Source organism: Oncorhynchus keta, chromosome 11, assembly GCF_023373465.1.
Source record: "Oncorhynchus keta strain PuntledgeMale-10-30-2019 chromosome 11, Oket_V2, whole genome shotgun sequence".
NCBI classification, from domain to species: Eukaryota; Metazoa; Chordata; class Actinopteri; order Salmoniformes; family Salmonidae; genus Oncorhynchus; species Oncorhynchus keta.
Window position 1 is genome coordinate 49,939,617 of NC_068431.1, and position 5,634 is coordinate 49,945,250.

Genomic DNA, 5,634 nt, shown 5'->3' on the forward strand with positions numbered 1-5,634 from the left:
GGTCAGAGTCTAAGTTTGAAGTTGTTCAGTGTTTTTTTGCAATACACTAGATGTACTGTATGTGTTCCAGAGAAGAGAGTAGAAAGTGCTCCAGAGTAGAGAGACCCAAAGTAGCAACTGTAATTGAGTACTGGCAACGTGGGAAGGTGCAAGTTACCTGAACAATATCTAATCTCTCAATGTTCTAATCTCTCAATGATCATCTCAAAGTACACCGAATTCATGCTGTTAAATAATAATACAAATTGCCAGAGGGAAATGCCCCCGGACCCCCCTACTGGTTTTTGGCTAAGCCCCCACCCAGTGTCTTCAAATCCTACAAACACCTCCTGCACACAGCCACCATAATGACAGCATAAACAGGACTTGGCATCTTCAGGGATACCTTCAAATGTCATGTGCATTCATTTAGTGGTAGGTATGCAATCTAATTTGTCTATCCAACTAGCTAAACTGAACTGTCACATGACAATGTAACATCCAGTGTCAAGTAAGGTTGTGTTGAGCCATTTCATAAACCAGCGTCAGCTTCTGGGTGACTAGCAGGTTAGTTCCAAGACTATTTTACCTTTGGAGGATGTCTTTCTATACAAACGAATACATGTACCACTGTGCAGATATAAGCCATAGCATCAGAGTTTCATCGTCTCTTCCACTGAATGGACTAAGGGCTGGGGTTAGGCCTATAGGGATGGAAGTGGGTTGCCTACTGCCGTGTCTGAATGCTTCAGAACTGTTATGTTTGGGAGTGGATCCATTTCACCTGCTTGTCAGGATGTAATTCTAATGAACAAAATCAATCAGCACTAAATACTCATTGTACACCAGGACCAGTTGAGCCTGCTTCATGTCTGGATACTGTATTTATAAAGCTAGAGACATCACAGCCAGTGGCATATTGGAATGGGAACAGTGCCATCTACAGTCCAAAGCTATAGGTTCATTGTCTCTGACTCGTTTCTCACGAGATCGCACATTTGCCAGTCTCCTCCAATCGTTTGTCTACTCCTTGAATTGAGACTTCTCAGTAAAGACAACCCCAGTTATCCCATTATCTATCTCCGCCTAATCAGTTACGATCAAATATAACCATTGATACCTCGTTTTTTTGCTGCAACTGTGCAGACACTAGAGACTACATTTCGGAGAACAACCAGATGACTTTACTGTCGATAATGGCATAAACCAACCAACACTGCACATGATATTCAAGCACAGGGTTCATTATACCACCTTCTTAGCCTAGTAGACCTATTTCGAAGTTTAGTTTATTAGGATACCCATTAGCTACTGCACATGCTGCAGCTACTCTTCCTGGGGTCCACGTAAAACATACAAATACATAACAAAGTGCAGAACAGTTATAGTCAAGAACAACATAAGTTATGACATTCAATTAAAAAAAATAAGAGTTATATATTGGAAAGACACCAAGAGACAACAAAAATACTATTTACACTCTTGGGGTGGCAGGGTAGCCTAGTGGTTAGAGTGTTGGACTAGTAACTGGAAGGTTGCAAGTTCAAACCCCTGAGCTGACAAGGTACAAATCTATCGTTCTGCCCCTGAACAGGCAGTTAACCCACTGTTCCTAGGCCGTCATTGAAAATAAGAATTTGTTCTTAACTGACTTGCCTAGTGCCTGACCTCGCTAATGAAGGTAAAATAAAAAACACTATTCATACTGTATATACATACAAAAATCCCTTGACTTATTCCACATTTTGTGTCACTGGCCTACAAACGTCAAATGTCAAAGTGGAATTATGTTTTTAGACATTTTACAAATTAATTAAAAATGAAAAGCTGAAATGTCTTGAGTCAGTAAATATTTAGCTCCTTTGGTATAGCAAGCCTAAATAAGTTCAGCAGTAAAACTGTACTTAAGAAGGCACATTATGAGTTGTGTGGATTCACTCTGTGTGCAATAATTTTATTTTACCTTTATTTAACTAGGCAATTCAGTTTAAGAACAAATTCTTATTTTCAATGACGGCCTAGGAAGAGTGGGGACAATGAGGACAATGGTGACTTTAAGAAAGTTTCAGTTTAATTGCTGTGATAGGAGAAAACTGAGGATGGATCAACAACATTGTAGTTACTCCACAATACTAACCTGCTGAGGGGACTTGCTTCCATTCAGCCACAAGAGCATTAGTGAGGTCAGGCACTGATTGGGGCGATTAGACCTGGCTCGCAGTCCGCGTTTCAATTCATCCCAAAGGTGTTCGATGGGGCTGAAGTCATCTACACCAATCTCGACAAACCATTTCTGTATGGAACCTTGCTTTGTGCACAGAGGCATTGTCATGCTGAATAAAGAAAGGGCCTTCCCCAAACTGTTGGCACAAAGTAGGAAGCACAGAATTGTCTAGTCAGCCGTTGTTGCTCCTAGACGTTTCCACTTCACAATAACAGCACTTACAGTTACATTTACATTACATTTACATTTAAGTCATTTAGCAGACGCTAAAGAGGTGGGGTTTCAGGTGTCTCCGGAAGGTGGTGATTGACTCCGCTGTCCTGGCGTCGTGAGGGAGTTTGTTCCACCATTGGGGGGCCAGAGCAGCGAACAGTTTTGACTGGGCTGAGCGGGAACTGTACTTCCTCAGTGGTAGGGAGGCGAGCAGGCCAGAGGTGGATGAACGCAGTGCCCTTGTTTGGGTGTAGGGCCTGATCAGAGCCTGGAGGTACTGAGGTGCCGTTCCCCTCACAGCTCCGTAGGCAAGCACCATGGTCTTGTAGCAGATGCGAGCTTCAACTGGAAGCCAGTGGAGAGAGCGGAGGAGCGGGGTGACGTGAGAGAACTTGGGAAGGTTGAACACCAGACGGGCTGCGGCGTTCTGGATGAGTTGTAGGGGTTTAATGGCACAGGCAGGGAGCCCAGCCAACAGCGAGTTGCAGTAATCCAGACGGGAGATGACAAGTGCCTGGATTAGGACCTGCGCCACTTCCTGTGTGAGGCAGGGTCGTACTCTGCGGATGTTGTAGAGCATGAACCTACAGGAACGGGCCACCGCCTTGATGTTAGTTGAGAACGACAGGGTGTTGTCCAGGATCACGCCAAGGTTCTTAGCGCTCTGGGAGGAGGACACAATGGAGTTGTCAACCGTGATGGCGAGATCATGGAACGGGCAGTCCTTCCCCGGGAGGAAGAGCAGCTCCGTCTTGCCGAGGTTCAGCTTGAGGTGGTGATCCGTCATCCACACTGATATGTCTGTTAACCTGGGCAGCTCTAGCAGGGAAGGAATTTAACAAACTGGCTTGTTGAAAAGGTGGCATCCTATGACGGTGTCACATTGAAAGTCACTGAGCTCTTCAGTAAGGCCATTCTACTGACAATGTGTGTCTATGGAGATTGCAAATAAAAAATATTCCAAAACATGCATCCTATTTGAAATGAGACACTAAAGTAAAACTGCTAAAAATGTGGCAAATACATTTTTTGTCCTGAATACAAAGCACTATGTTTGGGGCAAATCCAATACAACACATCACAGAGTTTCACTCTTCATATTTTCAAGCATGGTGGTGGCTGCATCATGTTATGGGCATGCTTGTCATTGGCAAAGACAAGGGACTTATTTTTTTATAAAAGGAAACAGAATAGAGCTAAGCACAGGCACTGATTTCCAACAGAAACTGGGAGACAAATTCACCTTTCAACAAGTATTTGGTATTTTATTAGGATCCCCATTAGCTGTTGCAAAAGCAGTAGCTGCGCTTCCTGGGGGTCCACACAAAACATTAAACATAATACAGAATGACATAACACAGAACATAAATAGACAAGAACAGCTCAAAGACAGAACTACATACAATAACCTAATCCACAAGGCCAAATATTCACTGGAGTTGCTTACCAAGATGACATTGAATGTTCCTGAGTGGCCTAGTTACAGTTTTGACTTAAAACTGCTTGAAAATCTATGGCAACGCTTGCAAATGATCATCAACCAACTTGACAGAGCTTAATGAATTGTGAAAAGAATAATGGGGAAATGTTTCACAATACAGGTGTGGAAAGCTCATTGAGACTTACCCATTTAGACTCAGAGCTTTGGTCAATGCCAAAGGTGCTTCTACAAAGTATTGACTCAGGGGTGTGAATACATATGTAAATGAAATATTTCTGTATTTGCACAAATTTATAAAACAACAACACTTTGTCATTATGGGGTATTGTGTGTAGATGGATGAAAAACATTTTTTAAATACGTTTTGAATTCAGGCTGTAACACACTTTTTGTGGAATAAGTCAAGTGGTATGAATTATTTCTGAAGGCACTGTACATATTCATATTCTTATACAGTACAGTTAAAACAGATCTTTAGAAGAGGAGAGGCGCTGTGATACAATATGTTTTTTTTTACATCTGTTTTTTAAGCTAAACTTGCTTTTTTGCATGTTGTTAATGTTAGTTCTTTGTGTGCAGTTAAGGGAAAGGCGTGCTGCTTTGTTTTGAGCCAGCTGCAGCTTTGCTAGCTATTTCTTTGCTCCACCTGACCATATTACCGGACAGTAATCAAGATGGGACGAGATCAGAGCCTGAACAACTAGTACAGTTGATCTTTGTGTCAAAAGTGCAAAACATATGTTTATAACATACATACCTAGCCCTATCTTCACAACGACTTTGTCAATATGACTTGACCATGATAACTGACCATCCAGTGTTACTCTTAGGAGTTCAGCTTCTTCATCTTGGTCAATGGTCACACCTTTTATGCACAACTCCAGTTGAGGTTAAGGTCTAAGAGAATGCTTTGAACCAAATTCAAAGCTTTTGGTTTTAGATGTATTTCAGACCAGTTTATTGTTAATGACCTATTCTGACACTGACTGTAACTCCTTACCAAGAGTCTCAGTGAGGTCACTGGCTGTAAGTGCTGTTTTGTAGTGTGCAATCATTAGCATACATATTCATTTTTAGCTTTTTGTAAGACAGATGGCAAATCATTTGTAAAAACAGGGAAGTGTAATGGCCCAAGGCAACTGCCCTGAGGGACACCGCACTGTACATGTCTGATGTTGGAGAAGCTTCCATTGAGGAACACTCTCTGGATTCTATTGGATAAGTACTTCTCCAACCATGTGATGGAAAGTCATAATAAGCTTGTTTTTTTTCAATAACAAATTATGATCAATAACATCTAAGGCTGCACTAATATCGAACAAAGCTAAACTTATGGTCAAAGAACAGTAGTCTCAGAAATCCCAGACCTAGGGCTAGAAAGACTGACTTTTATTGTTTTGTGAATATCACATCAGAATTAATTTCCTCATGTGCCCAGTAATGTGAGAATAAAATTACAATAACATCCCCCCCAAGTTCCAGAACTCCTAGACCTTTACAAATATTCAAGGGGGAAAAAAAATGTATATTAACAAAAACTGTAAAAAGAAATGTGTGGAAACTGTTTGGAAGCGCGTTTATAAAGATGCAGAGCGACATGATCATGTTATCAGCATCTGGCAAACAATCTTGGATTATCATGCGGTACAGATTGTCATAGCAATCAGTTTCTTTGCTGTCTTTTTTTTAATTTAATTTTGAGGCTTTGCTTTCTGTTCACCAATTGTAAAAGTTGTTGTGGAACTATAGCTAGCTACATATTAGAAGAATGACTAAT